The sequence below is a fragment of the Lotus japonicus genome, chromosome 3 (assembly GCF_012489685.1).
Source record: "Lotus japonicus ecotype B-129 chromosome 3, LjGifu_v1.2".
NCBI classification, from domain to species: Eukaryota; Viridiplantae; Streptophyta; class Magnoliopsida; order Fabales; family Fabaceae; genus Lotus; species Lotus japonicus.
In genome coordinates this window covers 10,914,313-10,937,100 of record NC_080043.1, presented here as the reverse complement: position 1 = coordinate 10,937,100, position 22,788 = coordinate 10,914,313, and the positions used below count along the sequence as shown (strand labels likewise).

The 22,788-nt window shown below is 35.5% G+C and overlaps 1 pseudogene; it reads right to left on the bottom strand.

The window, feature by feature from the left end:
* Positions 1-9,402: 9,402 nt before the first annotated feature.
* Positions 9,403-16,304, bottom strand: LOC130743594 (uncharacterized; annotated as a pseudogene).
* Between the last annotated feature and the right edge of the window lie 6,484 nt (positions 16,305-22,788).

The window sequence follows — 22,788 nt, the reverse complement described above, 5'->3', positions numbered from 1 at the left end:
GAGAAGTGTGAGGCTAGTTTCCAGGAGTTGAAGAAGCGGCTGACCACCGCACCCATACTAGCTTTACCTAAGGAAGGAGAACCTTATGACGTGTACTGTGATGCGTCACACAATGGGTTGGGTTGTGTAATGATGCAAGATAAGAAAGCAATTGCCTATGCTACAAGGCAGTTGAAGACTCATGAGAAGAACTACCCCACACATGACTTGGAGTTGGCTACCATAGTGTATGCTCTCAAGATTTGGAGACACTATCTCTATGGCAGTACGTTCACGATCTACAGCGATCATAAGAGTTTAAAGTACTTATTTGATCAGAAGGATCTGAACATGAGGCAGCGGAGGTGGATGGAATTTCTTCAGGACTATGAGTTCACTCTACAGTACCATCCGGGGAAAAGCAATGTCGTAGCCGACGCTCTCAGCCGGAAGGCTATACATGTGTCCTCAATGATGGTCAAGGAGTTAGAACTGTTGGAGGCTTTCCGAGATCTGAGCTTGGACGTTACGCTCGCACCAGGAAAACTGAGTTTCGGAATGGTGACGGTGTCAAGTGGACTCTTGGAAGAGATCAAGTCTAGACAAGAGACTGATGAAGGGATAGCTGAGTGGCGAGACCGTGTGACTTAGGGAAAGGCACCAGAGTTCTCTATTGGGAATGACAATATTCTGCGATGCAAGGGACGGATATGTGTGCCTGACGAAGCAGAGATGAGAAGATTGATCCTGGATGAAGGACACAAGAGTAGACTGAGTATCCATCCCGGAATGAACAAGATGTATCAGGACTTGAAACTTCACTTCTGGTGGCCTGGGATGAAGAAGCAGGTTGCTGAGTATGTTTCTACTTGCCTGACATGTCAGAAGGCGAAGGTAGAGCATCAGAAGCCCGCAGGGAAGCTGCAACCACTAGATGTCCCAGAGTGGAAGTGGGACAGTATTTCTATGGACTTCGTGACGGCTTTACCTTTAACTCGGAGGAAGTTAGATGCAATTTGGGTTGTTGTTGATCGTTTGACAAAGACCGCTCATTTTATCCCGATCAACCTGAAGTACAAGGTGGAGAAATTGGCGGAGATTTATGTGGCTGAGGTTGTGCGTCTCCATGGTGTACCGACCAGCATCGTGTCAGACAGAGATCCGAGGTTTACCTCTCACTTTTGGGGAGCCTTGCAGCAGGCCCTCGGAACTAAGTTGAGGTTGAGCTCTGCCTATCATCCCCAAACCGATGGGCAGACAGAGAGGACAATACAGTCGCTGGAAGATTTGCTACGGGCCTGTGTGTTGGATCACAAGGGCAGTTGGGATGAGATGCTGCCATTGATCGAATTCACTTACAACAATAGTTTCCATGCGAGCATCGGCATGGCACCTTACGAAGCTTTGTACGGTCGGAGGTGTCGTACGCCCTTATGCTGGCATCAAGATGGGGAAAATTTGGTGATTGGCCCGGAATTGGTGCAACAGACCACCGAGGAAGTCAGGAGAATTCAGGAAAAGATGAGAACCGCGCAGAGTCGCCAAAAGAGTTACGCCGACAACCGACGAAAGGAGTTGGAATTTCAGGCCGGAGACCATGTCTTCTTGCGGGTTACCCCGATGACAGGTGTCGGAAGGGCAATCAAGTCCAAGAAGCTTACTCCGATGTTTATTGGGCCGTACCAGATCACGGAGCGAGTTGGACCGGTGGCGTACAGGATCGCCCTACCACCGTTTCTATCCAACATCCATGACGTTCTTCATGTGTCGCAGTTGCGGAAGTACATGGCAGATGATTCGCAAGTGATTACACCAGACGACATACAGCTGAGAGATGATCTGACAATGGAGGTGCCACCCATCAAGATCGTCGACCGAAGCATAAAGTGCTTAAGAAACAAGGAGGTGCCTTTAGTGAAGGTCGTGTGGAACCAAGAGACTGGTGACGCGACCTGGAAGTTAGAGGATAAGATGCGGGAGTCACACCCCGATTTATTTGTAAACCCTTAAGTTTCGAGGGCGAAACTATTTTTAAGGGGGGTGGTATTGTAAGGCCCTAAGTTCAATTTTGAACAATTTTATGGAAGTTTGAATAAAATTGAAGTTTTAGCTAATGTTTGATAACTGGCAGATTAGAACTGTCAACTTGTGCGAATTTTTAGAGGGTCTTAACGACTTCATTTGGGAAAACTTCCTTCATGAGAGTTGTAGCCCTTTAAGTTAAGAAAATTCTCGATGTGGTTTCGTGTAAATCCGATATCTGTAGCTCCAGATGTCTCTGTTTTAATGAGAAAAGGTCGGGCTGTACAGTACCAGCGAACTAGATGAGGAGTTTTTATTTTAATTCCGATTTTGCTTCTGTTTTTACATAGAAGGACTTGGGTTTTAATTGAGTTTAGACCAGATTAAGAACTAAACTGATGGGCCAAGGGTTCGGGCTTGAAAAGAATATTGAAACCCTAGCCCACTTTGCATGGGGTTTAGTCTAGAGGGGGGAAAACCCTGTTCTTTCACAATCAGAACAGAACCTGCACAAACTCACGTAAGAACAGAAAGGGAAGCATACAGAAGAGAGAAAAGAGAGAACTCGAGAGAGAGCAAGAGAAGCCGCCGCCGCCCAAGCGATAACCATCATCGTGTAGCGCGCGCAAGGGAGTGGAGGAGGTCGCGCGCGAGGGAGAGAAGAGGGACGGCGAGAGAAGCTGAGAACGTGGACAGCAACGTTTCTGAACCGTGTTCATCACCAAAGCTTCTTCTTTTCAGACCAAGAACCCAAGGTAAGGGCTGGTCCTAGGATTGGGTAGATTGCCTAGGGTATTTGCCATGTTTTACTATGAGAAAAGCCACGAACATGATTGCTTTTGCAAGAGTTTTGTGTTCATGATGCTTGCTGTTTTTTTTGCCTTGAGATCTTGATGTTTTGCTTCTGATTTGAGATGAAATGTTGATGCCATGATTCTCCATTAATCATCACTACAACTACCGTTTCTTCTATGGCTTTGCTTGATTAAAATGATTGAAGATTTATATGCTTAGATCTGCCCTTTGTGCTAGAATTGATGGTTATCTTGGTTCTGGAAATTTAAGCATGATATATGATATATGATATGTGGTTCTTGCTGCTGGAATATGGTTTAAAACTCTGGGACTTGAATGGTTGAAAAATTAATTTGAAGGCAAAAGTATCTCTGCCAGTTTCCTGTACTGGACAGCGAGTTTTGGAGCTTAATATCACCTAATTCGGGGTCTCAAATGAAAAAGGGATAAACTGGAAAATTGTAGATTTCGAAGAACATAATTTTTGGTCTAGTAATGAGGTCTGGAGGTCGATCTTAGTGACTGTTGCACCTGCTGTTCTTCCTGTACCGGACAGCAAGCTTTAAGGCCTAATATCACCTAATTCTGGATCTCAAATGGAAAAGTGATAAACTATAAAAGTGTAGAGTTTCGAATTATCTTTCCAGTCATGTATCATGTGAATTTTGTGGCTAAGTATTGCGGTCTGTAGACCAGTTTTAGTACACGCTGCACCTGTTGTCCAAAAACACTAAATTTGAGAAATTGTTGGAAATGTTAGTAACATGTGATTAGGGACCTTTGTGAGATTTTTATATGATGATATCTGTAAACTGAGCCTCTGGAATTTGTAAATAATTTGTGAATTTGGGAGGCCCTGATTATTTCTATGCTTTGCATGAAGTTTAGTTGTGACTTGTTTAGGAGGTCGCTCACCCAGCTGTAATTCCTCCTAGTGTGACTGTTATTTCTTGACGTTGTAATCTGATACGATATTAACTCATAAGACTCTAGGATTGACATTAGAGCCTTAAACACCAAGAGAATGAATTTATAACTCGCTTGCAAGTAAATGTGAATAATTTGGACATAGGTCAGGTAGACTATGGTCCATGAGAATGATGGTACCTTGCACGCGAGGGAGTTATTTGGGTTGACTGCGGTCTCCCGTGAACCTTGTGGGCCGGTGTGGCTTCACGTGATTTGGTTGACTGCGGTCACCGTGAACTTTTGTGGATCATTGCGGCTCCACGTGATTTGGTTGACTGCGGTCACCATGATAACCCTGCCTCTGCGGAAGCACGAAGATGGCCATGGAAGTTTTGGTGGGTTGTGGGAAGTGAGATTCCGTTAGTAACTGACTCTTTCCCATAAAAGACATATAATGTACTTATATTATGTTGTTGTTGATTTTGTCATTATCATTCTTTTTGTTGGACCTGACCCTGCTTGTTTGCTATGTGTTTATTTGGGGGGGGGGGTAGATGGTCGTGAAGATAATGGCGATGACTCATTCTTGGGAGTTGATGCTACGTGACGTGCCAATACCGGAGGACGACTACACTTCAGAGGAAGAGGAAGAGGCTAAGGAATAGGGTTTTGGGTGAGAGTCTTTTGTTTTCTGTTGGGGTTGAGAGTTTCCGAAGTGTTGGTATCGAACAATTTTATTGCTTAAATTCGAATGAACAAGTTTTGATGTAATCTTTATTTTCATTCAGGCCTTTGATTCGTACTCTTTACAGTTGGTTATTTAAAAAGTTTTACGATGTTGGTTACTTCCGCGTGTTTTTGGAAAGGTTATGTTTCAAGAGTTTTCGTAAAATGAAAGGTTTGTCATTAATTGAAGATTAATAAGTGAATCGACGAAAACTCTTTACGAAAATTGGTTAATTAGTTACTGTGTAACACTCGAGAAATCGGGGCGTTACAGTGTGCATGACATGTTTTGGAAATAATTTGAAAAGAAAAAATAATAATACTTGTGTTTATATATCCTTTTGGAAAACATTGCATATTTATTTTATCAGATTGTTACCGTAACCCCTGAAATTCGGGGCGTTACACTTTGCCAAAGCTACGGATTTATATTATAGAATTCAATGTATAATTTTTGTATTATTTATACTTTTTATACGACATTACTTTTACTGACATAGATTATCCTGTAATAATTTCTTTAAAGTATAAGACTTAAAAAAGGGTTGTCTAAATGACTCATGATAATATTTGGGTTAAATAACCTATAATCTAGGTGGACCAATCACATTCAAGATAATTAATTGAAATTTTTATATTTTATTAATCAATTAATTTAGGGTTAAATATGTTTTTGGTCCTATACACATAAATATAAAATGGTACCCGACAAAAAATATACAGATTTTAGTCTTTGGAAATTTTATTTTTTATCTAAAATGGTTCCATGTGAATTTTTTTACTTCTAGTTCAGTCCCAAAAAAATTTATTCCAACAAACTAAGTCCTTCTCCCCTCATAATTATTTCAAAACCTAGAAATTCATACCTTCATCTCTAAAACTCCTCCAACTTCTTCATCTTCAAAACCCAGAAATTTCATTCATCTTCCTTCTCCTCCTTCCTCTCCCACCAAAACCATCATCACCCCCAAACCCCCCACCCATAACCATCACAACCGAAATCAGTGAAATAACAACTGACAGGAACAAAAAGTTACATAAATCCATCAAGGTTCCGTATTGAAAATGAAAAGAAGAGTGGAAGCTCCAGATGGGTTTCCCATAACCAGCAAAAGTTGTGAAAAAAGTAAACACCAAGTTAGCATTAAAATCAGCAAAAAAAATATAAATAAATAGAAAGGGTTTCCTTCCTTTCTCAATTGGAGATTTCGGTTGTGATGGTTATGGGTGGGAGTTTGGGTGGTGATGATGGTTTTGGTGGAAGAGGAAGGAGGAGGAGGAAGACGAATGAAGTTTATGAGTTTTGAAGATGAAGATGATGGAGAGGTTTTAGAGATGAAGATATGAATTTCTAGATTTTAAAATAATTATGAGGGGAGGAGGACTTAATTTATTAGAATAAAATTTTGAGGGACTGAACTAGAAGTAAAAAAATTCACATGGAACCATTTTAGATCAAAAATAAAATTTTCAAAGACTAAAATCTTTATATTTTTTTCAGGTACCATTTTATATTTATGTGTATAATTTAAGGACCAAAAACATATTTAACCCTAAATTAATTGATTAATAAAATATACAAATTTCAATTAATTATCTTGAATGTGATTGGTCCACCTAGATCATGAGTTATTCAACCAAAATATTACCATTAGTCATTTAGACAACCCCCTTAAAAAAAGTAAGAATGCCAGATATATTAATTTTAACTACGCTAACTTTTAAAAAGATAATAGTTTACAAATTACAAATAATTTGTAAAAATTTGCGGGGTAAAATAGTAATCATATATCACACTCATTTCTATTACTCTCACTTTTCCTTTCATTCTCTTTTCCTTTTCTCTTAATCCAAACAACTTGAAAATCACCTCATTTTCTGTTTATATGCCTTCCTCTTATAATCTTTCCTCTCATATTTCTTCCCCTCATTTTCACATCTACATCCAAACAAAGCATACATGCATGCAACCTATGTTGGTTGTTACTAAGAATATAAAATCAAATTATGAATCTTTACTTTTTTTTTTTTGAAAAGTAAAAGAACAATATTATTAATACTAATAAAGTAATACATATGATACAAAGCACAAGTGGTGCTTTTCCCGCACATGCCGTACACAGCCAAATACTAACCGAAAAAATCCCAACAATTTGTCATGCAGACAATGCTAAACCACATATCTGGTCACCACCTACAAAACAGATCCAGATAAGCCATAACTTGACTATATAAGGATACGCCACTCCTTGGAATCCATGTCCCGTGAGACTTTCATTTCTGGTTTAGTGCCCATAAGTTTATACAGAAAACTGGATTCATAGCCCATTCATAATATGACGATGAATCTTTACTTCTAGAGTAAAATACACTCACCCCATTGGGTTACACTCCACTACATTTTTATCTAAAATACACACTCCAACCCATTTTATATAGAGGCAAATTTAGTGACAAATAATATTCTTCATTAATAATTAGTTATTATTTAAATTCTTAATCAATAATTTCAAAAAATATTTTAATATAATTCAATAAATTTAAAATTGAAAACAACACAGTCCTCCTCATTCTCTCAATCGCGTTCTTCCTCCGTAAATTCACAATGCAAATTCTACAATAGCACACCTAACCGGTTTACAAACCATATCTCGAACATAGTGAAACAATGCTTGTGTTTTCATATTTGGTAATAATTCAATTTTAATCAAAATAATCTCTTTATAGTTTATACCTCCAATTTTCAAAATTGGATTGTAGACCCAAAAAGCAACACAAATGGGTGTAGAAAATAGAGATACAAAATTAAGAAATATGAAGTGTATCGGAGGTTATTAGCCCAACGATGCGGTGGAACACCGTTTTTAACAAAATCCAACAACATCTTAAACCCACAGAGCATTCGCTCACAACTTACAGGGGTGAAGTTCACAAGAAGTAGTTGAACAAGTGGCTTTGGGGATGTGCGATTCACGTTTTGGGGTTCAAGTCGCAACAAAACTTTAAGGCATGGCATGCCATGGGGTTTCACATTCTGGGACGGTGACCGCCGTGTTAAAGGCAGCAAATGCTTGATGGTGACCGTTTGTGGTGAGAAATATGATTTGCAGATAGATGGGACGTGGACTTAACAGACAGAGTGAATGATTTTTTTAAATTTAATTCAGTAAAATTATTTTCATAAAATAATATATGATATTGTATATGCATTAAATTTATTTAAATTTTAACTAATTAGTAATTATTTTTTATTATGACGAATTTGTTTTCGTCACTAAATTTTGCCTTTATAAAAAATGGGATGGAGTGTAGATTTTAAAAAGAATGGGGTGGAGTGTCATTCTTGCAAACCTTGAGGGGTGAGTGTATTTTACTCTTACTTCTAATTAAGTAAAATTAAAAGATAATTTTACCCACTATTTAAATGTTATATTTTATCTGATAAATCTATTATGTGATGGACGAATCAGAGTTTAACTCAAATACCAATAAAAAATGCTAGTATTTTTTTTAGAAGAAAAGATCATGAATTGATAAAGAGATTCTTGGGAACAAATCTCCCCCAAGTGAGACTAAAATGGATTTTCAAAATCAGGTTAATTTACTGACTGTAAAATCCAGATGACAAGCTATTGAATTGGGGATGAAGGATGTTAAATCAAATTGCTTGTTGTTGTTGCTAAAGATTTTGAGGTGTGAGGTTTGATTTGAAGTGGACAGGAGTCAAAGATGGTTTTGCAATGTTGCATGTGGTTGGCCGGAGGCAGCAATTTACTAGTGAAGGGTTTAAGAAGGTTGAGGGAGAAATACATTAGAGCAGCTTTATTGTAAAAAATTAATTAAAATTGTAAAAAACTATAAATATAAAATTACAAGTTTCACGAGTTATGTACACATATAATATCTTATGAAATATTTTATTTATGTAGTTGTAAATGTATCATGCCCCGATTCAATACCTAAAACGCCTTAGAAAACACCGACATTTCAATTGTTTTGAAAGTGCACTTATTTGACATTATTTAAAAAATTAAACAAACGGGTTTCATCCTATCCTAGTTAATTTACATGAATTCCAAATCATGGCCCAAGGCGATCGGTAACGAAGTTCAGTTCTTTTCAAAGCTGTGTTTAACATTTTATGAACCGTAGTCCGTAGTCACTACTACAGTTTCACTGATTTGCTTGTATACGTACGTAAGGATAGAGAAAAAAGCAGGAGATGAATCTGAGCTCCACCCCTTTAATTATGACACTGTTTTTTTTTTTGATAAGCAATTATGACACTCTGTACCTCCACAACTACAACATGTGCGTATTTGTCGTTTCTCTTTTGGGCTTTGGCCCGTATCAATGAATTATCCCAATGTTGTTACAATGTTGATCGAGTGGTAACTGGTTTTTCTGGCAAGGCTTCGTTTCAATTATATATATATATATATATATATACACACTAGGATTTTACCCGTGCGATGCACGAAACCTGTTTATATTCCTTTGTTCGCATTTTTATCCTTCAAGTGTATACACATATCACCATTGCTCATTTTATGCGTTTCAATGGTTGTTTTTTGACATACCATAAATGTATGTAAATAAACTATTATAAAAGATACATCTGTGACTACGATATGAAAAATTAAAAATGTTGGAGCATCCGTTGAAGATCAACTTATAAAGACTTATCAAGTAACAAAAACGACTTAATATATTCCCTTACGTGCTTTCAACAATATGAGTACGACCCAGCATACTTATAAATCGATAAGATGAACAACGTAGAAGGGCTTAACAAATAAAATCACAATTTCAAGAGACAGAATAAAGTTTTTGCAATTGTATAAAGAACAACAGACATCAAAGGCAAGCTAGCAAAATAGTAAAAATATGACAAAGCTAAATTATTAAAGGAACTACTTCATATCCTCTGATATATAATGAAACACAAGTTGGAGAAGAATATTCATATTTTCAATCCTGTAGATAATAACAACCACTGTTTCTATTTGTTCACAAAATACTTAAAATTCTAAGCGTACATTTGACAAAACAAAAATATTTGTGATGATCAATCACTCATGATGGAGCTCAACAGTAAAAAAAAACTACAAAAATAAATGACCTTGCAGAGTTTGTTCTCAATCCCCACAAAGATAACTGGAGAGAGTCTGTCAATTCTTTGTAGTGTTGTGTAGGCCTTGCAAGCTCAAATTGGGACCTGAAGTCTATATCTACTATGAGCCTCACAAGACTAGCATGATTCTTGTCTTCAGTTATGACTTCAATAAATTCATATTCACCTGTTATGCAAACCATAAAGTTAAATAGTGAAATTAGAACCCAAAATTTCACTTTATGGCCTAGTTAAGGGTGATATATATGATTAACATTTTGATCACTCCTTAGCATGAATTGGCCAACCACATGATTCAAATGGAATTGGACTTGATTCTGCCAAAGAAAAATGGAGAAAAGAAAGGCTATTTGGGTATTTATGTTAGGGGTGGCAAAATGGGCTTGGCCTACTGGGCCAGCCCGTTTGGCCAACCTTTTTTGACGGGTTGGGTTTGGATTTTGAGTGGGTCAGCCCAGTCCAACCCGCATTTTGGCGGGTTAAGGACGGGTTGGGTTGGGTTTACCCGTCAACCCATTTTTCACTTTTTTTAAATTTCTTTCTATTTTTATTCTTTAAGTAGATTATTGTAAGGTGCTCATATATTACGGCAGACCATGACTACTCGACATTATCATTTATAATTGTTGGTTGAGTATTATTGGCTAAAGTAAACTCTTGTTGATGATTGTAAAACACATCTAGTGATGTTAAGTAATATTTAGTGAGTATGTATTAAAGAAAAATGACATTTATCACTGATTTGATAAAGGTTATTGTCAATTACATTGACAGTTGTTATTGAGGTTACAGTTTTACAACTCTTAATAACCACGCATGATAAATATTTTTTTGGTATTGCTATTGGTGAGACTTTCTAGTTAAACTCATAACATTTAAAGACAAAAAACAAGTATAATTCTAATTTTTTTATGTGCCAACATATGAAAAGTGAAAGATTTTTTAAGATTCCTCGTTGCACATCTTTTTTTATTTCACTACATTTTCTAAGTAGGCTAGCCCGCCGTCCCGCTAAAATATGGGTTGGGTTGAGACTTTGAACCCAAATACAAAAAGTGGGCTAGCCCAACCCAACCCGCATTTTGACGGGTTAGTGGCGGATTGGGCCCGACCCGACCCGTCAACCCATATTGCCACCCCTAATTTATGTTAATGAATTTTACTGGTGATTCAGAGAAATGAGACACAGTCTGAAAGCTAAATTGATCATGGCACTCAAAAAATACTATAAGCCTTTTGGATCAGTTTCTCCTTCAGAACCAATTCTGAAAGCTAAAAGCAAATCACAAACACTTCTAACCAGAAGCCATAATTTTAGAATATGGATTTCCAAACATACACTACAACTTATTCTAAAGCAAGAATACTACAATGATTTAAAGGCAGAATGAATTCTGGACTTGGACAAGATTGTATCAAAGAAATATGGAGCTAAAAAAGCTATTTTGGTAAATATGAATTCAATTTTGGGGTGACAAAAAAGTTGAGACTTGAGGAAGAACCACCCACCAGCAGGACATCCCAATGAGGTGGACCAAGATGAGTGGCACAAAGAAACATTGATGTCATCCATTTTCATCCTCATGACAAGCCATTTACTCAGACTTGTTGTTTTCTCAGAACCCTGTCTTCTGCCTCTCATATGTTTCAACACATTCTTCTTAATTTTAGCTTCTACTGCTGTCTCATACCTGAGAATGTCCTGAAACCCATTCCAAACACATGAGAAAACAAAAAACAAAACACATGAAAAGCATGCCAGAGACACAGCTTAAACCAAGAAGAAAATGAAAAAAATAAGAAACCTAGTCAATATATATATATAGCATGTTTGAAGAAGTAACCCAAAATGATACTATGTAAACACTGAACATATCTAAAGAAGTAACTCAATTTGATTTTTCAAGAACTTCGAGTTCTGGAAAAGCTAAAGTATGCTGATAGTTTCCAACTTCAACTAAAAATCAACAGTAGATCAGATTAGTATAATAGTATGGGTAGAATGAAATATTGAGATTTCAATAGAGTATAAAGACGAGTTTTTCTAAAGATCAGATTAGTAATAAAGAAAGGTACACAAAATACATAGTATAAAGAGGCTTAGTATGGTGATAAAAACACAAACAAAATAGCACATTATAGTAAACTTAACATTGGAGGATAATAAATCTATAAATTACAATAAATCATGAAAAATAATCAAAATTTAGACCATGATTTAAATTTAATGTTGACAATCACAACACATGATAGTAATATGTCATCATTGCAATTATTAGCACGAGTAATTGAAACGCTACAGCTGAAACAAATTGTAAAACTGTACATTATTAGCATGAGTAGTAAAAACATGTTAAAGAGCAAATGCAACTTCTATCTTGAGAATGAACTAACCTTAGAGTTGAGGGATTTTGTTTGTAAAACCACGGCTGATCATCTTTCATCCTGACAACCCAGGGATTCAGTTCTGTTGTGCAAAATAGAGAAATTGATGAGTCAACCAAGAAATAAATAACCCTTTTGGCTTTCAAAGGAAGAACAACAACACAGGAAGAAGAGCAACAGAGGAATAGCAGGAAAAATCAAATCAAATCCTTTACTGCACACAACATAAGCAAAACTAACACCATGCTACAATCATACTTTCCTTAGATGCATCCATGAAAGTAGGCGTATAAGCTTGAGCAAATATATTCAATGAGATAGAAAACTAAAGCTTTACAGAGAGAAAAGAAGAATCAGGAAAAAAGAAACCAAAAGAAAGATATGATTATAAAGATGAAGTCCAATCAATACTAATATCTAATTTGCTCAACTTCAACAATACAAAAATCTAATGAAATCTCTTGCCAGCCTCCAAGAGATAAATTGTTTGAAATATTTGTGCTTTAACGGTACCCAATTCATTATAGAAAATTAGACCAAAATCCAATACATAAGAAGATGAAAACCAAGGATTGTATTGGAAAAAAAAAAGTTCAAAACTGAGAAATAACAGATGGTGTAAACTTTTCCTTCACAGAGCTGTAAAGTGGGAATTTCATGAGAAGAGGATTCAATTTATAGAAACAATCTCAGCATTCAAATTCCAATTCAAATTTAAAATCAAAAAGAGAAATTTAACACATCAAATCAGAAGAGCTGTAAAGAAAATAGGGGATGCATTAGGGTATAGGAAAAATACCTATAAAGTGATGTCCATAGGGACGAGCAGAGTAGAGGAAAGCGCATAGCTCAGGGAAGGGTAGCTGCAGAACGCCGTCGAAAACGGAAAAGCAATAGAGGGACGAGCAGACCCCTACACGGTAGAAGCAGGAGAGGGTCGAGCAGAGCGTACAAGGGAGAAAGGGAAAGATTGATTTCTGCTAACCTATGGAAACAGAACCTATGATTCAACCAAAGAAGCCCAAATAAGAAATAGGCCCAATTATCTAACAACTGCAGCAACAAAAAAATAGTGCACTATGAACAGTGAAATTGCACCTTGCATTTTAAGTTAGTAGATATACATATATACATATATACATATATATATATATATGGTGTCTTGCTAAATGCTTAAATTTTGTGCTGTTATTAAAAGCATTGCTAATGTGTTTAGTGTGACAAGCTGCATCATTAGCTGGTGCGTGTTACTTACATCAAAACAGAAGGATGGATGGGTTGCACCACTAATGCATGTTACACCAACAGGCTCCTCGCACATAACTTATCTATTTTGATTTTGGGATTCACTGGATATGTTCCCTAACCTCATCACATTAATCCCATTGTTTGACAAAGAATTTTCGTGATTGTGTTGGAAACTACTAATAATTAATTATTTTCATATGAAATCTCTATAAATTAAACTTCGGTGTACATATAGTTTCTAACTGTATTTCACTTTAAGCATTAAATCAGTGCTGTGCAATCCTAAATAGAGATATAGTCGGCCTCAAAACACTAGCTATAGCAGTATATCGCATATCAGGATGGCCGTTACGCTGAATTTTTTTATATATTTTATGCAATTTATTTATACTATACATATAATACATGAAGGCTTAAAAATAATAAAAATTACTCAAAATTTATGATATTCAAAATTAATATTAAAGGTCACAGGTGAGAAATTAAAAAAGGAATAAATAAAACCAAAATAGAGCCCAATAAAGTAAAATTAAAAAATGGAAAATATAAGTCTCAAAATAACCAACAGGAAATAAAACAACAAAACAACATTTGAAAGCTGCAGCTAAAACCTGCTGGTTGAGAAGAAAATAAATTATGGTGAGCAATAAATTACGAGCTTTTCCTCTATTGAATTTTATTTTAGTTACATATATGTGTGAGCAATAAATTATGGACTCTGTTTAGAAAACAAGTTTTCACATTTTATTCATAAAAGAAAGAGAGGGAGCCTCATTTTACACAATACAACATAGGCTTAATTGCACTTTTGGTCCCTCAACTTTAGCCTTCCTGCGAAAATCGTCCCCGAACTTCAAAATTAGCAAAAAACGACCTTGAAGTTTACACCCGGTTGCAAAATTGGTATTCCGTTAAATTCCGTCTAAAATCTAACAGAAAATGATGACATGACATTTCTAAATTAATTTTAACTGAAAAAAATAATTTTTTAATTAACATTTAATCAATTGCATTTTTAAGTAATGAAATATTCATCTTCTTCAAATAACATTCATCATCATTTTTATAAGCTTTCCCACAAAACCCAGTAAATCATAAACCCCACCTCATCCCCTCTCCCTCCCTCTCATCCAACTCGGCAACTCCAACCGCAACACCTCTCATCCAACTCCAACCACAACCCAACATTCCCACAACCCACATCAATTTCAGATCTGAAACTAACCATCATCTGGAGATCCCATCTTATTCTTCTTCTTAATTGTTGATTCTCAAGTTTGATTTTTTTCTTCTTGCTTCATGCAATTAAAATTTTTGGTCAAAGTTTATGGCTTCACTTGAGAATCCAAATCAACAGCAACAACAAGCGACCCATTTTGATCTGAAGAAGCTTTTCAATCAACCCACCCACAAACTCAAAAGAAGTTCAGATCTCTGGAACCAATAAATTTGAAAGATGAAGCAGGTTCTTACAATCACAAGGTTGCGACTCTGAAGGGAGAAATTATCGACTTGCGAATGACAAGTGAGGGTGGAGATGAAGCCAATGCTGTCCACGTTCTCCTCCTCTCCACTGCAAAACCCTCCTTCGAACCCAGATCTATGACGAGATGGGGACTCCGCTGCTCTCTTATTTTTTTTGTTACATACTTACATCACTCTCTAGTCTTTAAAAAGGATTAAATTTGGGGTTTAAAAGATTTATTTAGAATAGGAAAGGTATATGAAATTTTTGACAGAAAAATAATTTGACAGGAAAGGTATATGAACTTTTGGGATTTACGGTTTTTATTTGCAATGACTTTTAAGGTTTTAATTGGAATTATTTCTGGATTTTAATTAAAATACTGTTTTTTTTCTCAATTTTTTTTCTTTATTTTTTAATTCATTTTTAACGGAATATTCTGTTATATTTCAAACGGAATTTAACGGAAAACCAATTTTGCAACTGAGTGTAAACTTCAGGGTCATTTTTTGCTAATTTTGAAGTTCGGGGACGATTTTCGCAGGAAGGCCAAAGTTGGGGGACCAAAAGTGCAATTAAGCCTACAACATATAACTCTTGGTTTAAATGGGTTTACTGCAGCGCAATGGATTTACTACAATATATAACTCTGTGTGTCCTAGGCAATCTTTGCCCGGAGACTTTGTAGGAAGCTATTGCTATGGTTCCATCTATCAAGGTAGAAATGATTTTCTTATCCCTCTTTGCATAAAATTTTCCGATTGAGAGTTAAGGAGAAGTTCTTTTTTTCTTTTTAAAATTATATTTTAGGTTGATATAGGACATTATGGTATCATCTTGTTAGATAATCCCATTAGTTTGTTGTCAGAGTAGGTTGTTAGTGAGTTCGTTGGAGGGAAGTGATAGTACATTGTACATAATAGAAAGTGAGTATTAGGTTGAGATTGGAAAGGAAATTAGGGAGGGTATGTTTAGCTCTCTCAAATACTTTGGTGTAATAGAGATTTTCGTTCAATATACACCATTTTCTTCTATATGTTTTAACAGCAACAAGAATGAACTCGTAGATTACATGGAATGCCCAAAATCGAATTACTTTTCAAGAGATCATTGGCCATTCGAGCTGAAATAACTTCTTTAAAAGTGAGTATATTAATTAGCCATGGCTTGTGGCCTAACATATATGGTGAAGTGGCCCACCAGGTCTGGCACTACTAGAAAACAAGGGATTTAGCGGCGGTTGAATAGCGGCGGTTTCTTGAAACGCGCCGCTAAATGTTTTACTTGGAGGCGGTTGGGCAACCAATGGGAAATGGAGTCGGTTGTTTTAACTTACTGGCGGCTGAAACCGCCAGAAAATTATTTATAGTTAAAAAAAAAACTAAAAAAACTAAACCTATTATTTCAGATCCAAATAGCACCTCACTCCTCACTCATTCATTCTCTCTCACTGTTCATTCTCTCTCACTGTTCCGCCACCATCCTCCACCACCGTTCTCCACCACCGTTCTCCGACACCGTTCTACGCCACCGTTCTCCGTCGTCGCCGTTCTCCGCTCTTTGGCAATCGTCCCTCTCCCTAGGCACCATTGTTCTCCGCCACCTCCGATCTATTCGATCTCCGCCATCGTTCCCCGCCATCGTTGTTCTCCGCTCTTTGGCAAGGCGAGTTTTATTCAATCATCTTTGTTTTCTTCGATTGCAAATCTGAGATAACTCTTTACTTTGATTTCAAATCTGAAAATCATTGATCTCTTCACTTTGATTTCAAATCTGAAAATCTAGGGTTGTGTGTAGTCTGATTTTTGTTAATTTTTGTAGAATCTGAAGAAGTGATGGAATCTGAAGTTGATTCAATCTAAAGTTCCTCTTCAATCGGTATTACCATCTCTCTATACTTTCAGAATCTAGTTCTTCCTATTTGTTGATTGATACTGTTTGTGACTGTTGCGTGTCTAATGTATTGTTGTGCATGTTTCTCTTGATCTTTAAAGTCATAAGGGATATGAATTTTAGTGAAGCTTTGATTCTTGGTTAAAAATACATACCAGCAAGGGATATGAATTTTAACTGCGTAGAGAACATGAGATTTGGTATTGTTGTTTTCATGTAACCAAGTGAAACATATTAGAGGCTGTAGAAAGTGATTTAAGTATAATTATGAGGTTAATAATTGGTTTGATATTAGTGTCTTGATTTGGTACCGAAGATCAACGTTAAAAGCTTGATATTAGCTTGTGGGATTGTTGTCTTGTTCATGACAGCCATATTAACTCTTTGGGACTGCTCTTAGTTTATTAATAGTTTACTGCTCATGTTTCTTAAATTTCAAAATAATAAATAAATTGTATTGGGTGTCTTGGGGTGAGCCATCAAAGCTCCTGCTCTGTTCCAAATGGGTGTTTAGCTTTCTTTTATGTTTTCATTATGTTAAGTTATATTTACTGAGATGATTAATATAGTCCTTGGAGTAAGTGTGATTGTTTTTTGGGTAGAGACGCCTTGACATGGTCACATGCTTCTTTGTCAATTGGAAACTAATGAAAAAAAATTCTTCTGATTTGACCAAAGAACCTGTCAATCTGTCAAGGTGGGGATTATAAGAAAGTTGCTAACTGGTTAAATTGCTTTGTAGGCCCTGATAGTATCATTAGATTTTCAAGTTGGTTCTTGTAGTTTGAATGGTTTTAACGACTCTTAGCTATGCTGAGATGCATGGTCTATAGTTTTATGGGTTGATAGTTGTAGTGTTTATGGTTTTTGTAGGATGAATAAAGGTAATATATAGGGTTGAGTCTATACATGCTAATACTGAAATGTTGTAGTTCAAAGCCACATGTTAATTGCATTATAATATAATATTGAAGTATTATATTATCAATTACATAGGAAGCTAATGAGGATTAGTGAATGCTTTAGTGTTGTTAGTGGAATCTGGATTAGTTTTGACACACATAAGAGTTTGAGGATGGTGAGAATGTTGAGGATACTGAGAATGAGACATCGGATGCAACTGATGATCCAAAACGACAAGGCTGGTTGGTCCAAATCAGAAGTATGACATTTAATTTTTTGCATTTCATTACAAAGTTTGTTCATGTATTAATTGATTCATTTTATATTAAACAGTTAACACTTTCATTTTTACAGATTTGAATGGAGAAGTGACAGAACGTCGTATGTGGGCTAAACAAGTTCCTAAACTTCCTGTTACGGAGCAAATTATAGTTCCTTTTAAAGGAAATCAGCCTGTTGGAACTTATATTGATGGGCTCTTAGGACAATATCTGGGTCGATTAGCTTCTAACCACAAATTACTTCCTATTAGTTTCAAGAAGGGGCCTAAGGTGGTTAAGACATACAAAGATTGGGTTTGGGAAAAATACATTAAGGTATAAAATAAATTTTTTCTCTAGTTTCATATAATAGATTATTTTTTATTTAAATTATAATGTCACAAATAACACCACTATGTGATTAAAGGTCAAGTTTTGGTGGGAGCCAATCCATGAAGCAGCAGCAAGAACAAGCTTTATAATGGATATGGGGGAAAAATGGAGGGAGAGTAGGATACGGTTGTTCCACACCAAGTTTGACAAGACATTAAGTCGTGAAGAAAATATCAGAAATCCTCCATTGTCAATTCCACCAACAGAGTGGGCTGCCTTTATAGATTATTGATTGGAAGAGGACACTATGGTATTATTTTATTTAAATTTTAAATGGTTTGACAATCACAATGAAACTTACTTTACTTGGTGCTTGTGTGTAGAAAAAAAGCAAACAAAATGCAGCAAATAGAGCAAAGCTTACGATTAACCATACCGGTGGCTCTAAGAAACTAAAGAGAAGAAGTGAAGAGATTGTAAGTATTTTGAAATTATATGTTAAATGTAGTTAGACATTTTATCCCTATTTTGTGTACTTAACATTTAAAATTGTGATTCTCTCCAATAGATGAGTCAAACTGGGAAACCAGTGAGTAGGGGCACCTTATATATAGAAACTCATAAGAGAAGGGATGGGAGTTACATTAATGAAGAGGCTCGACAAGTTTGTGTAAGTATTTATCTCTCTCCTTATGTTTATGTTGAAGTTTAGCTTCAAATGTAAGTGATTATGTTGAAACATCTGCACTTGTTTACTTGACATCTGAATTTCTGATTTGATTATGAGAAAAGAGAAACTGATTTGAACATGTTATTAGGATTTGTCTTAGAAGTAGCGTCTGAGTTTATGAGTCTTTAACTGGTTCATGTCATGATAAATAATAATTGATTTTCAAATTTACATTTTATTGACATTGGCCAGCTCCTTGTAGTAGAGATACATAAATGGATGTTTTTGCTAATACATTGTGTAGGAGAAGATTGCTGAAATTGAGAGTCAGGGAACTGCTCCTGTAGAAGTCGCAATTGATGACTCTCTTGGACAAGTAAAGGGAGCAGAACATTATGGTCGTGTCCGAGGTGTCAGCTTTGGAGCTTGCCCTTCAAAATTTTTTGGATCTAAATACCAGCGATTTAATGGTTCTTCTAGTAATCCAATTGACCATAACCGTATTACTCAACTAGAAAATGAACTCAAACAAGAAAGGCTTTTATCCAAAGCAAGGGATGAAAAATTGAGCAAAATAAAGATGTTACTTGCTCATGTTCTTTCGAATGCTTCAATTTCCATTCCACTGGATCTAGCCAATGGGCTAGATAACATTGTAAGCTATACTTGTCAATACATGTATTATCATAAATGCCTTTCATACTTTTCTTTGATGTGTTTACAATATTAATAAACTGCTCTTTTATATTTTTTGCAGCAACAATCTCCTAGTCATCACCAATCAAAGTAAAGAAAAGGTATAACATAGCTCTTTGTCGTGGCAATTAATAATGCTTATTCTATTGACTTGTGTCTGTAGGAGCAACCAGTAGCTGCTTCTGTATAGTTCATCTGGATTCTCATCCAAGTTTTGATTTGGTTTAACTAATATATAGGAAAGTAAAATGAGTGTTGGTGTTTTTCATGAAAATGAATCTTCTCCCCTGCTTATTTTCTCTGACGGACAATGATCAGATCTGTGATCATTGCAATTCAGTTGTTCTTAGAGCTTTTGAATCTATTTAGATTAGAATGACATTCTGCTGAAGAAGTAACTGTTAATAGATTTTAGTAAAAATACGCTATTCTAATTATTTGAAACACTGAATCAAACATAGGCATAGTAATGTTAACCACACTCGTTGGGGGTAAATGTGTCGTGGCAATTAATAATGCTTATTCTATTGACTTGTGTCTGTATGAGCAACCAGTAGCTGCTTCTGTATAGTTCATCTGGATTCTCATCCAAGTTTTGAGAAACATAGAATATAGAATTTCTGTCCAATTCATTCTAGCACAGTTTAACACATTCTTCTATTTATGTTTGTAGAAACCTGGAGGAGCTGAGTTGCTATCAAGATCACTTGTAGGAAATAAACATGGGGAATAAAACACAAACTCTGAGTGAACTTTGGTCTGTGTATAGATTCTGCTTCATGTTTAATTGTAGTCTTCAAGGGCAATGGATGAGACCATGTTGCTTGATATATTTGTTATGATGTGATCCTTTCCAGTTATCTTTCATGATCACTTGTAGGTTTCCTGTGGATTGTTGAATTTAGTGCGTGTGAGCATGCCAATTGAATGCATCGAATCTTAGTTAGTTTTATTTGAGTAACTCATTAATGCTCAAAAATAACTATGAAGTAAACATGTGGATTTTGGATTAGAGCTTCCTTATTTGTAATATAAGATGATCCTACCAGTGGAGAATATTGTCCAACTACATGTTGTTTTTTTTTTATTTGGTATTTTTTATCTTTGCTTTCCTTATTTGTAATATAAGATGTTCCTCTTGCAATTGTTCTATTGCAGGTTACAGGTTTTGGTTCTGAATATTGTGATCATGGTATGAATTTATCAAAAATTCTTAAAAGTAATATAATAAAATGAGTAGCTTGTCTTTACACTCTATTGTATATTCTTAAAAAGTAGTCATATTTTAAAATGCCTTCTATTTTTAAAAATCTAAAAGAAATTTGATTTATAATTTAAAAAGCTATCAATTGTGGTGTCAAAATGAACTTCTATTGATTTATAATTTAGAATCAAACATGTAATATTTGCACCAACTATTTGTTATTACGTGAGAGTCAAAATTGATAGTATACAATTGGATAATGTATATATGTCCTTTTAGATGAAGACGTTAGTAATAGATGAAATTAAGGACCAGTTAATAAGAAAGGATAATTAATAAGGAATCACAAACAGAAGGAAATAGGGGAAAATGGTGCACTTGATCAATCATAGTCTGAACCCACCAACTGCCACTTCTTATATAAAAAACATTTCTTTTTCTCTTTATTCCCTTTTCTCCCTTTCAATATTCACATGCACACATGGTTTGCCCAGTTAGAATAAGAAATTTTGGAAACTTGATTGCCATTTTTTCTATTGCTTAGATCACATCTAAGATACCTTTGGTTTCTTGAAAGTGAAAACTTTGGTTACTTGTGTCCAAATGCCTTTGTGAAAATGTTATTATGTATTTGGGATTGCTAAATATATATCATATGTCTAGGAAATATGCTAGGGCACTAGATAAAAGTCATTATGCTTTTATTAAATAAAAGTCGAAAGTAGAAATTCCAAAAAAAAATGATGAGGTTATCGCGGCGGTTTAAACCGACGCCATAAATGCAGAACAAGTTGCAGCGGTTTAAACCGCCGAAAAAGTATGAGATAAAATGCTTTATTTACTCACGTCGGTTGCAACCGACGTTATTCCGGCGGTTGCTAAAAAACGACGTTAAGGTGGCTCGCGGCGCAAAAAACTGTGACGGTTGGACAACCGACGGGAGATTGTTTTTGCGGCAAATCCAACCGTGCGCGAAATAGCGCTTTTTGGTGTAGTGTGGTTCCCCTTTTAGGAGTAAATCATGAACGATGAACGTTGTCAGTAAGAAACTCAGATTATATATTATTTTATGATGATAAAATCATAATTAAATAGATAAAATATAACCACAAAGGGTGGCACAAGTGGTGAATGTGCATTTCCTTAAGGGGTTTCACCTAGGCTTATGCCCGGGTTCGATCCCCTTTGAGGTCAAAAATAAAAACCTTTGTGGCCAGGGACATCACTACTGTATCCCGAGTCAGATTAGTCACGTGGGACCCCTCTCCCCCGTAGAGACTGGTGGCCAAAGGAGAAAAAAAAATAGATAAAATATACACGCATAAAAAGTCTATGTCTATTTATATTAAAATGGATTCAATTGTAATACTATACATTACCTCTTAGGTGACCCCTAATGTGCACCACTTTAGAGTGGTATAATTTTACACCATTTTCTTTAACCTGCTATAACAGGTCAATATATTTTTTTTAAAGAAATTTAATATATACCAAATTTTTAATTATACTTTTTTTAAAAAATAATAATTTGTTGACATCCTATAATCGGTCAAAGTAAGTGGTGTAAAATTACACCACTCTAAAAGTGGTGCATATTAGGGAAACCTACCTCTTAAGGGAGAAAGTGTAATTTCTGAAATAAGAGAGGAGATGAGTGTGATTTAAGCTTTACGGAGGAGAAGAGTGTATGTTTTTAAATAAGAGGATAAGAAATTAAAGTGTAATTTAATTCTGTTATGGGCAGGAGCGTATCCAGAATTTTTCTATTGGGGGAGCGAAATAAAATACTAGAAATTTTTTTTACCAATGAATAATGTATATATTTCAAATCATAAAAAAACTATTTAAATTGAACTCTTCGTTTTTTCATGTTACTAAATTTATCTATTATTGTATTAACATTGATCTCTTCAGCAATTTCCCTCTCCGTGTATACTACTACTAAATTTCTTAAAAGGTTATCTTCAAACTTATTGCGAATCTGAGTCTTAACAACTTTCATTACAGAAAAAGCTTGCTCTGTATATTCTGTTGAAACATGAAGTGTTAAAACAAGACATATCAATCTGTCAACAAGTGGAAACTTTGTTGCTTATCAACCAATCTCTGGTAAAATTCTGATAAACTGGACAGTTTTCCTAAATTATGATCTTCGAAAACATCTAA